The sequence below is a fragment of the Lynx rufus genome, unplaced genomic scaffold, assembly GCF_022079265.1.
Source record: "Lynx rufus isolate CCGP_SWC_20201006 ecotype Redwood Valley unplaced genomic scaffold, mLynRuf1.p SCAF_29, whole genome shotgun sequence".
In the NCBI taxonomy this organism is placed as follows: domain Eukaryota; kingdom Metazoa; phylum Chordata; class Mammalia; order Carnivora; family Felidae; genus Lynx; species Lynx rufus.
This window is the reverse complement of record NW_025814844.1, coordinates 9,612,447-9,624,545: the sequence shown is the minus strand read 5'-3', so window position 1 is coordinate 9,624,545 and position 12,099 is coordinate 9,612,447. Positions and strand designations below refer to the sequence as shown.

General features: G+C 43.9%; 1 protein-coding gene across 7 annotated transcripts in view; it reads right to left on the bottom strand.

Moving 5' to 3' along the window:
- The window catches only part of EPB41L3 (erythrocyte membrane protein band 4.1 like 3), a 146,183-nt gene extending 139,941 nt beyond the window's left edge, over positions 1-6,242 (bottom strand). For 6 of the 7 annotated variants that reach the window (XM_047090304.1, XM_047090306.1, XM_047090309.1 and 3 more), the window contains exon 1: positions 6,130-6,231. The gene's annotated coding sequence lies outside the window, so the exon portion shown is untranslated. Of the gene's footprint in view, positions 1-6,129 lie in introns of all 7 variants that reach the window. The other variant, XM_047090310.1, reaches the window with a different exon arrangement.
- Positions 6,243-12,099: the final 5,857 nt, after the last annotated feature.

Here is a 12,099-nt window from a genome sequence, read left to right as displayed (position 1 = left end):
ATAACAAAGGTATTTTAATTGGAAGGATAAATAAGCAGCATGAAAATCTTCCCATCTTCCAAACATCTAATTTCCACTCTAAACAGCCCCAAAGTGGGCCACTGATCTCCGACTAAATGTGACCACAAAAAATACATGGAGTTGCCAAAATATCAATCACTGAGAGGAGAAATCCTTACAATGCATTTCGGAAAAATTCTGGATTAGGCCATTAACACAAGACCATTTATCTCCAGACTCCTATTCTTCCAATATATCCTTATATTCATCACCAGCCACTCTTCTTCCCTACTCAACTTCCCTCATGGGCTCCCCACTATCCAGTAAAGCCCAAAATATTCTTTAGCCTCATATCTAAAAACCTTCCACGATCAGGCCCCACTCTTCCTCCTTCAACTTGTCTCCTACTACTCCCTAGTGTAAAAGCCACACTCCAGCTAAATTTAGGCCTGTTGACTTCTGGAGTGTCCTAATCAGGAATGTCTTCTCAATGACAAATCTCAATCAAAGTCCGACCATCTTCCAAGGACCAAAACAGAAGATAAAGATCATTCGATAGAGGTTTCCTATAAAGGGATACACATAAGAAACATAATGCTAATACACAGAATGAGCCACATCAATAAGCACTGAGCACTATAAAGCATTTAAAAAATTTTGCATAGCGAAGTGACAAACCAGCTTCTGTAAAATTCAGGACCTCCTTCGTTGCAAGAGATCATATTATACAGCACTCCACCAATCGAGCTGTGACTCATACGTTGGAATTCTCATTTAAGTTATTTAAAGAACTCTTAGAATATTTAGGTATCCTTTGCATAAATAAGTACATAGAAACAGAATCATCTGGCCAAGGTATTCCTACAAATTCTTTACTGGGTCAGATTTCCAACTCCTTTGAATGGCAGGCCGGCTCAGTTACTGTGGTCTGTGCTTTTCCACAGCCATCTCCTACATATCATTGGTGAGGCACTATTTCTTCCCAGGGCCATTACTCCTCCGAGATTTTCTTCCAATCAGCTGACCTCCAATCTCCAATTTCTGATGCGGGCTCCAATCACTGAAATAAGTTGCCACATGGCTGAGGATAACTGTTAAGTCACATCCCCATTTCAGACACGTCAAAACGCCAAAACAGAAGTTTGTCCCAGAAATGACGAAGTTTGGGGCTTGCAGAAACACACAGAAACTCCCCGTTTGACAATGTAAACGCTATGTACAAAAATGACCGCAGAGGAGAGATCTACAACAGAAAAATCGTTTTCTGTTTTAGTCCGACGTCAGGATCAAGATCGTCACCCAGCCCTAATCCATTTTCAGCTTTTGCCACACTTCACTCAGAGAGATCCCTCTCCTTGTCTTCTGAGAATTCCCTCCACACTGATGTCCTGCATGACACCAATTAGAGCTGGCAGGAGAGGAAGCAGGCTGCCTGCAGATCTTCCGTTTAAAGAAGCCATTCTTTTTTTTCTCTTGGTACCTGCAGTATTCTCTTCTCTGATAGGGGAAAACCTCCAGATCCTACCTCATTCAAGCTATGGGCAGAATAGCAAGCTTGTTATGAAAAGGATCATGCCACGAAAAATAATGACTGCACACACGGGCCCGATAATTCTCATTTTTAAATAAAGCAGCAGTGCTTTTGAAGCCTTTTCAAATGTTTTTTTTGTAGGGAGGCAGAAGTCACAAGTGGCCTCATTTTTCATTCAAGTCCAAGAGTATTTACTCAATGCTATAAGTGTTTAGACCTGTACTTGGTTTGGGGAGGAAGCTCCAAGAAAAAGAAGATCCTACTCACATCAGGCACTCGCTCACTCAAGTAAAACTGGAGAGAAAAAACAAACGCACGAAGCAGGTTACATACTGCATTTTTTCCTAGGTCCAATTCAGACCTTTCTGCTTCTTTGCTTTTTTTAAGTCTGTAAGGAAGGGCTACAAGAACAGCGTATCAAAATGTCAGCAATCTAAAAATTAAGTTGTCAGCTTTTTCTCCCTACTGCAAATTACAAAAGAATTAGAGGTTTGGTACTAATAGAAGCTTACCATTCTAAAGTGTGCAATTTAACCAATCACCACGCGGTCTAAAAATGCAATACCGAAGACATTTCCACCAAGTGATCTGCAGTCCTGGTATCTAATTTCAACTTCTCTACTTGTGTTATTCTTCCCATTTCCAGCTTCCCTCCCCCCTCCCCTTGCTTTGGAAATGTGCTCTGGAATAGCTACCCAGTTAAGAACTGCCCAGGGCCTCCACAGGCATAATACACTCACATGAAAAACACGACAGTCATCTTAACCAGGGAGGCAGAAAAAAAGACAATGAAGGTCTGCAGCCATTCTATAGGTCTTCACTTCTTCATGCTCACGCCACACTGCATTCAGCAATCAAAACACGAAATGTACTTTACAGCTTCAGAATTTCAGACTTCTGCTTATAATTTATTCAATACTAATTTGGGTGAAATGTGTCTGTGATCATCTGTGCACCAGAAATCTAAGTTAGAATTAAAATGTTAAATTATAAAATAATTTGCCAAACAAAACTTTAAATGGAAATCAACTACCCCAAATCACTGCAGATATCTTGCAAGCTTGTGAAATCTCTAGCTTTTTCCATCGTTGCCAGTTGCCAATTGCAATCACATCACTTAAAAATAAATCAGAATACTGCCTACCCAGAAAATACACTATCTTTATAGACCACAGCTACTTTTAAAACACAACGCTAATTACCTAAACCAAAAATTTAGCAAGAATAAGAATGCTCTTTTAGTATAAAGAATAGCAAAAAAAAAAAAAAGATATATTGGCTCTGTGCATAAACATAATTATATAGACTCATTATTCTTGCTCTCTAGATAATTTCTGAAATGACCCTTTTTAAAGATTACAGTATTTTCCCCCATAAAAGGAATACTCAATGGGTTCTACTATTTCACAAAAAAACCTCTTCTTCTTTGATCTATGGAACATACTTTCCTACACAGCCTTGAATTCACAATACCTTATGGCGCGGTTCAACTTGAGAAAGGAGTCTCGTTCATTTATCAGGCAAAGTTAAAGGCAGCAAGATGCTTCAGACCGTCTGGTTTTGCCTGCCCCACCCTTGTTTCCTTTGAGCCATAGTGATGTCACAACACCAGGCAGGGCAATGACTTCACTGCTCCAGTTCTCCCTTCAGAGCACACAATTCTTTGCAGCCAAGGCAAATGACAGCAGAACCCTCAGGAGTGTCTGATGAATTCCCAACAAATTAGCAGCTAGCCCGCCTTTTGAAAGATGTAGCAACTGTACCACCCAAGATCTCTCTAAAAGGAAGTCGTGCTAAAGATGAATTTGATTCGTGGTTTTCAATAGTAAGTCTATCTTCCATAATAAAGCTGACATTCAGGGGGGGAAACTGTAGTTGGAAACTTGGAAGACACTATGGGAATTAAAGAGGATCAGGGCAGTCGAGTAAATCAGAAGCCTCTCTCTTCATTAGAGTCAAATTCTCACAGAAGAGAAACATGTATATTTTTCAGCCTCTCTCTTCATGGAGAGGACATGAATTCTAATTTGTGAATTTTAAGACTTTTTTAAAGCAGAAGATGAATATGTAGATTACAACATGTAAGACAATACCCTGGACAAAAAGTTCCTGCCATATTTTAATCCCACATATAGTAAATCCAGAAAAGATTCACAAGATAATGACAATATCACATCTCTCGATATACAAAGCCTTGCCCCTCTTCCATCTGGGCTGCCCCTAGTGCATTTGACCAAACAATTTTAAAAAACCAACGTATGTATAAACTAGCTTCTGATCAAGTAAAAAAAAAATATACATACATACATATATATATATATATATATATATATCCCTGGTCTTCTGTTTCAACACAACTCAAAGCTGGCCAAAGTCCAAGCACTGTAAGGAATTGACAAAAACTGCCTTTAACCTAAATCACATTCACGAAGAAATGGCTTGAAAATTAAACGTAAACAGTTTGCTGAGACACTGATTTTTGACCTGTATCTTCTCAATCCTTCACCTAAAAGGGGTATTACAAATTAAATAAAGTGGCTACTTTTTTTTGTTACTGATAAATCATTCACAAAACGTCCTTTTTTGCAAAAAATTATTTGCCTGAAGTGGATTAGCTAAACTTGATGCAGTAACTTGTGCATCTGATATATTTTGCTTTTCAAAACCATCAGAAAATTATAATACAAATAAAAGTCTTTGGTATTCAGACATTTTTATCAGTGCTTTGTGAAATTAACCAATTACAGTTGGGTTTCTCAATCTAGCCTTTATTTCCTTTCACAACTTTGTTACGCCAACTAAAGTTTTTTTTTTTTAAGTTTGAAACCAAAATTAAGATGCATTTCTTAAAAACTGAGTCAAGATATAAATCACCTCTTATTCCCCAGAGTTCACTCAAGCTTGATGTGCTCCCGTTTCTTAATAGGGCTTCTTTGCTTAATTTGCAGCAATTGGCCCTGGGTCCGGGGCTCCCAAGTATAAGCGTAATTTTATAATGTTTGATCCCTTGAGACTTTCAGTATCAGAGTAAAACTTAAAAAGAATGTTTTTAGGACTAAGAGTGAAGACTCTGCCACCAGGGATGTTAATGTTAACGAAGGGAACCTCCAGTACACCTAGCCACCTCAGAGAGCCTAAAAGGAGCCCCCAAAAAGGTCAGGCAGGATATCTGCAAAAGCAATTCTGCAGGACTGCAAGACTAATGTAAAAACACTGAAACACCAACTTAAACACGTAATGGAAGCAGTGCATTAGCTGGACTGCCTGGCCCTCTCAGGATTTCCCAGCCCAGCCTCCACACGTAATTAATACCACATGTTTTCTTTATCATTCTGTTTGTTCTGCAACAATCTCTTTCCAACTTTAACCCTGGCTGCAACTGGAGGAGAAAACCCTAGAAAACTTTGGATTCGTAGGTATAAAACCCCCCGAAAGAACAGACTGCTCGCACTGCAAAGGACCAGTTACAATTTACTAGGTAACCACACCCACCGCATTGCAGAAGCCATGAACTTGGCGGGGGATGGATCCGAGAGGGAAAAGGGGGAGGGGAAGAAGTAGGGCGAGATGAGAGGAGAAAGCCGAGAGAGCGAGCCCCCACGGCAGGAGCCGGGAAACACCCGCCCGGAACTGGCTGAGACCACGACTCGCGCGGTCCGAAGCCCCGGCCTCCCCACCCCCACGCGCCGCAAAGCCGCCCTCGCAGACACCTCCCGAGGCCGCTCGCAGTCCCTCGAGCGCCAGGTGAGCAGTGCGGCTCCCCGCCCCTCGGCCTCCCCGCGCTCCGGCTCCAACGCAGGGGGCAAGGGGAGCTCAGGCCGGGGCTGGGGGCGCCGCAGGTGCCGGGCCAGAAGCAACCTCTCTAGGACGCTCCCTCCTCCTCCCCCAGGGGGCCGGTTGCAGCCCCCGCCGCCGTCCGGGGGACGCCGCCCCAGTTCCAGGAAGGCGACAAGTTACATAAAAGCGGCCGGCCCGCTCCCGAGCGGGGATGCTTTGTGCCGAGCGCACCTTACCGGCCCCGCGCCGCGCCAGGCAACCCGGACGAGCCCGCAAGCCGCGGCGCGCTGAGCGCAGGGCCCCTCCCGCCGGCCGGCCGGCCGGCCGCCCCGGGCGGCGCCGCAGTGTCGCCCCCGTCCCTCGCCCCTCCCCGCGCAGCCCGCCTCTCCCTCGCCCCCGGCCCGAGGGGTAACTTAAAACATGGCGCCCCAAACGGGGGATCTGGGCAAATTGGTACAGAAGGGACGCGGGGACCGAGCGCCCCTCCCGGCCAGGGCTCCGGGGGGAGGCCCCCAGGCCGGAGGCCGGTGCTCAGGCTCCGCGCGCCGGCCCAGCCGATGCTGCAGAGCGGCGGGCGGAGCGGGCACGTCCCCGGCGCGGCGCGCAGCGCACCGGCTCGGCCCGGCCCCGCGGGGGTCCCGGCCGGAGGGCAGGCGGGTTCCGGGGCCGGGCTCCCGCAGTTCGGGCGGCCGTGCGGCGCCGGAGCCACGCGTCAGCCGCGCACCCCGCGCGCCTCGCCCCCGGCCTCCGGCTCGTCCTCCGCGCCTCTCAAGCCGGAGACCCCCCTCGGATCCCCCCGCTCCGGCGGCCAGAAAAGTTACCTCGGCTGGGCAGGGAGCCCGCGCGCCGCGGCGTGGGGACGAGGCTCGGGCTCGCGTCCTCCCGGCTGTGCGCAGAAGGATCGGGCGTGGGGAGGAAGCCGCAGACGCGGGCTGCTCGCCGCCGCTCCCCGCCCCCCTTTGCAGGCGGCTCGGAGGCTCCGCGGAGCTGCGGCGGGGGCACACGCCCAGAGCCGGCGCAGAGCAAGCCAGCGGCGTCCTGCCTTCGCCTCCCAGCTGCGGGGGCGGGGGCCACCGCGGCACTTTAGGACAGTTAGGTTGTAACTGGCCCCTCCATCCTGGCGCAGGGGTAGCAGACGCGGGGACAACGCCTGGGGACAGTCGCCAATAGCGTTAGCCTTTGGGTCTCCACTTGAGATTACTGCCCCGGCTCTCTGTCCCCTCCTCACGCCTCCCAGACAGTCCCTGTGAGAGCGGGGGGAGGGTGTCCCGACCAGCAGGTGAGTAATTTATAGGCTCAGGGACTGCAGTAATGTTCCTTTTTTTTTTTTTAAAGATAAAATTCAAATTGGTGGCCTCTTGCTCAGGTGGGTGTTCAAGAAATATTAAGCTAATAGGGAACACTTGAATTAAAAGGGGGACGGGAGAGGTTTTCTGTCTTTTGGTAGCTCCCGCCTCCTGACTCCCACCTCCCACCATAGAAGTCCACAAGTTACAGGTGGTCTCCCAAGCTTCCAAGTCTTTCAGGGAAGTAAGTCAATATCGGCCAGGCTTTCAGCAGCAAGGGAGAGGAGGGGGCGGCTGCTCTGATTTACAAGTGAAAGAAATTATTCTGAGTAGGGTCACAACACCTAAGCTCCAGCCAAGCAGCCAAGGCATATTTACTAAAGTGTTTACGGCCCTCTTTAAATATTCCTGGTCACCCTTTCTGGAACGCACCCTCTCACTTAAGGGGAGAGAGGCGGGTGATGGATTCACAAAACTATGGCATTTACTATTGGGTGCCAAAGATGTGGTGCAGAATCAAAGCCTGTGGCCGAGATTAACAGGCTTGGTCTGCCAGTGAAGCCTCTGGAGGTGGGGAGACTTGGCCTGGGTTTCTAGGACAGGGCAAAAGCTCTAGAAAAGGGGAGGGGGGCATTTTTCAGGTGGCGAGGGAGAGAAGGTTGGAAAATCACGGTTGCTATGTTGCTATGGAGTGTCTGAACCTGTATCCTGTGGGAGATGTGCAGCTTTGGGAAATTCGAAGCAAGAGAATGTGGCTTAAGTTCTGTCAAAGGAAAAAGAAGCTGGTGACCTGGAGAATGCATAGGCAAATACAAGACGCTGATAGGAAGCGATGTGGGCATTGCCTTAAGTGTCACGGGTAACAAGGACCTGAAGTGTCAAGTGACAGATAAAGGTGATAGTTCAAATCCTGGAAGATATATCTGGGGACTACCTGTATTAATTTTCTGTCTGGGCTACCGGAGAGCACATACCAGATTTGTACGTATATGGCTTTGTGGCATGTCAGATCTGTGAATGAAGAAAGGCTTTTCTTCCATGTTTGTGTGAAACGCTCTCCTTTAGAAGTGGACTTGAACAAATTGTATTGTTTACAACAAAAACCAAGTTGACATTATCATTTCAGACACAGATGGCTTCATATTTTCATTCACTTTATTGCCATATTTCTGCTGTTTTTTTTTTTTTTTTTAAATCGAAAGCAAACTGTTTTCTCCCTGATTCACAAATCGTATTCTTTCTGGTGATGGAGAAAATCAGCAAAAACGTACAGATGTCTATTTTCTTGGGAGAAAATGTGAGAATACTAAATACTATTTTTTTAAAAGTTAGAAGTACCTAGCTAATTATCCTAATATCCCACGAATTCAAATTTTGGAGTAAAAACCATACTGCTTCATAGTTAAACAGTAAATCTGGGAAACAACTGCTATGCAAATCTTTGGCTCTCAGCTTGTCTTTTTTGTTTTTCCTAGCACAGATAGAAAAATACCAAACAAAAACTCATGTACAGCATTCAGCTCTACCGGTAACATGCTCCCATCTCTGTAATAAATGTTTACTTCTACCTTACTAATACCATGCAGGAGCCCCTTATAGTCCTCTCTGTCTCCCCACAGTGCCTCACTGAGCACATTGCAAGCCAAGCCCTGAACATTTTTGCTAAATAAATGGATGTTGACCAATGGGCTCAATTGTCACTATATTTGAGGGCTGAGTTTCCTTATGTATGATATAAGAGACTGTCTCCAACATTCCTTATGCTTCAAAAATACTAGGGGTCTATAAAATAAAAAGACACGATCACTTGTCAATACCTGCTGAGCAAAAGCAATAACAAAAAACCTTTTTTAACTCTTATCGGGAAACTTAATTATGCGCTTTTCTACATGGAAAAGAGAAGGAAAGTAACAAAATTAAGTAGAAAGCAGGGTGATGATCCCATTACAGTTGGATTTGCTTTCTTTCATAAAGACTAACTTCTCCTTGCATCCCTCTTACTACCAAAAATGAAGCCACCTGTAACCCTAGAGAAGCCCTTATTCTTACCAGTCTGAAACCCCTTCTGGTGCTTTGCCAGTAAGTTACAGAAATGCAGCTCTTAGGTTGAGGGAATACCTTTCACACAGTCCCAGAGTTAGTGCAGATTTGTCTTGCAAACCCAGTCCGTCAGATTCCCAGTTTACTCTATCCACCGAAATAATCCAAGAAACGTGGGCAAGGATTCCATGACTCCAGCCCAAGTCTCAGGATGCCTGTTCTGGTCTCAAGCACCATACTAAGGCTTACCCTGCCACATCCATCTAGTAGAATAAATTATTCTACTCCACACAGAATATATTACTGAAGGCCAACAAGCCATCTAGATATCTAGCCATGGTACAGAGAAAAGGGGTATAGCTAACTTCTGGTAAAAGACGTGTGTGAAACTTCACCCCAAACCATAGAAACAGGATGTCCCCAAACCTCTACCCAACCACGGGTGTCATCAGCATACTGACTCATTGGTATCGGTATTCTGCTCTGCTATCTGTTGAGCAAAGAGAACTCCAACCCTATAGCCACGGCAAGGGCAGAATTTGCAGATTGTATCACGGCCCTACGGTCAGCCTCCTGAACAAGACCCCAGAAAGAAATGGTAAAGAATCTGTCCAGTGAATACATCAGAACTTTGCCCTCCAGCATGAGGCTTAGAAGAGTATCAAAGACCCACCAAACCCTACGAATGTGGCCACTCTAATAGACATGCAACACTCATTTGCCTTCTTTGACAACCTCAGACTACCATCACATAAAGCACTGTGATACTTTTTAAAATTTCCGTATTCTCCAGCACTTCAAGTTGACTGTTTTTCAACCTAGAATGCTTTAGTAAAATGTTAGCCACATTTGCAGTAACTAGTTAAGGCGTGTTGTATGCTCAGGATAATGTCAGGCGCCTGAATTGCATATCAAGTCCTTGAAATCAGGATACAAAGTCTTCAGCCACAGCCTTACCAGGGACAACAAATAAGGGAAGTATGGGGATTAATGCCTCATTCAAAAGCAACAAGCTTATTCTAATGAAATAAAAATTTGTTTAGGAATTTCTGGGGTTTCAGAATAGTGTCAAGTTTATAGCTCGTTAAAGCTTCCAGATGCTGTCTTCATTCAGGGTTTGTATACATCATTTCTGGGGTCTGTATACATGCAGAGCACAGATGCAAAATGAAGTAAAAAAACCACCAATAATTATAAATGCAGCATAAAATGTACAAAAATATGTACACATGCGAAGAAGCAAGTTTAGACATGCCTACACATCACTTTAAAAAATCACTCCTATTCATCAGAATTTCATATTTGCCTCCTTTCTGTCTTTATGTTATACTCTTGTAAAAATATTAGTCATAAAGGTAGGGCCAATCCATATTGTGTAAATTCCACTGTATTAAAATATACAAAAACTTACTAAGTTTTTTTTTTTTTTTACTTTTTCCATTTCAAGTAAATTTTAGAAATCTCAGCACTTTTAAATAGAATAATTTAAAAAAATTTTAAGGTTATTCTAATCCTTGGTTCTTTATAAGGTTTAAATGCTCAATTCTCTTCTCCCCTTAAGTAAAAATAAAAATCCATTAAGACTATATTTGGCCAGTTTATATATAATGGCAAAATACAAAGAATGGAAGTTGGTAACCTATAAAATTGCTAAATTCAACTCCCAAACTATCACCATCTGAGACTACTGTGATATATCAAACATGATCGATATTGGGTTATACTAAGACACTTAACATTTCAATCACTTTGCCCCAAAGGACGTAAAATAAATGCCAGCAAGCCTCTCAGTCTCCTATAAAGTTGTAAATAATCCTAACCAGCTATTATATTTTTTTCCTAACAGCAATCAACAAGAATTAGCTGAAGAAGAAAAAAAAACGGGTAATAAGACGCATTCATATGTCTGGTTTATTAACTTAACTTTGTCTCCAGGTTTATGTTACCCTCTTCAGGCAAACATGCCATAATTAACTTTATAAATTAAGAGGTACACAGCTAGAACTACACCAAGAAAAATGTCAGCTTTGCTTTTTAATTTGATTCCTGCTTTCCAGCACTTTTTTTTTTTTCCCTTTCCAATTACCTCACTGTACTTACATACTTCAACTGCATGGGTACAACCTGAAAATGTGATTCCACTCTAGTCCACAGCATCTAGAATATTCTGGGAATCAAGGAAAATATCATCTAGAATATCTGTGTCCCTTGAAATAAATCTGGTGTTTAATAGGTCAAAGCCATTTTTTAAAAAGCTTCTGCTATTGACTCTTTCCTGTTCAAGGTGAACTTGGAACATGCAAGGTGGGCTTATTTGCAGCTGATAGCAAATCTGAGAAGGATGCCAGAGTTTCTGAATCCAGGTTGTTTGGAAAGAGCTGAAATTTTATACTTTTCATGTCAACAATAATCTTGGAGAGTCATAAAAGTATTCACACTAATTACATTAGAATCACTCAGAGTGCTTGTTAATACCACCCATTCTTGGGTCCAGCCTTAGACTAAGCAAAGCAGAATCTTTGGAGGTGCCTGAGTGGCTTAATCAGTTAAGCATCCAACTTTGGCTCAGATCATGATCTTGGGGTTCGTGAGTTCGAGCCCTGCGTCGGGCTCTGTGCTGACAGCTCAGAGCCTGGAGCCTGCTTTGGATCTGTGTCTCCCGTGTCTCCTTCCTCTCTCTCAAGCCCCTCCCCACCTCGTGCTCTGTCTCTTTCTCTCTCTCAAAAATAAAAGTAAAAAAAAAAAAAAAGAACCTCTGGAGTCCAGAGAGCAGGCACTTTTAACAAGGTCCCAGGACCCAGGAGACCAGCACACAACAATAATCCCGCAGGTGACAAAGTATTAGGCCAGATGTTTCCTAGAAGTTGGAACAGAGACAAGCGGTGGGAGGTTAGCCTCATTCAGGCATAGAGGTGAGCAGAACTAAAGGGAGTCTACACTACAAGTCAGCACGCACTTTGCAAGAGTTATTGCTTGGATCCTGTCGTATGCATCAATTTGCAACAGCAGTTCATTAGCAGTAAGTATAGTAATAAATAACAATGAAAGATTGTTCTGTACCCAATTCCAGCAATAATTGGATTAGATGCCCATTTATTGAAGATTGCAGTAAAACTACAACTCTGACCTTAATTTCCAAGTGCACAAAACATCTTTACAAAGTTGCCAAGGGATGTCTCATTAAAACAGGAAATGGAGAACTAATTGCTGGCAGTTTTGGTTAAGTGTGAGACTTGACGATCTCAAACCCTGCAAAGGGAGACTTTCAATTATGAATACATTCTGGTATAACATACATATGCAAACAGACACCCCCTGCACTGATGAGTGGAAACTAATGAACAATAAATAAGGAAATTGACCAGAGGCTATATCTTTCTACCCTTAAGTACAACCTGAAGAATTTTGCTTCAGAAACACAGTATCATTAATCCCATTAAATTAATGGTTTACTGTAAGGGTCTT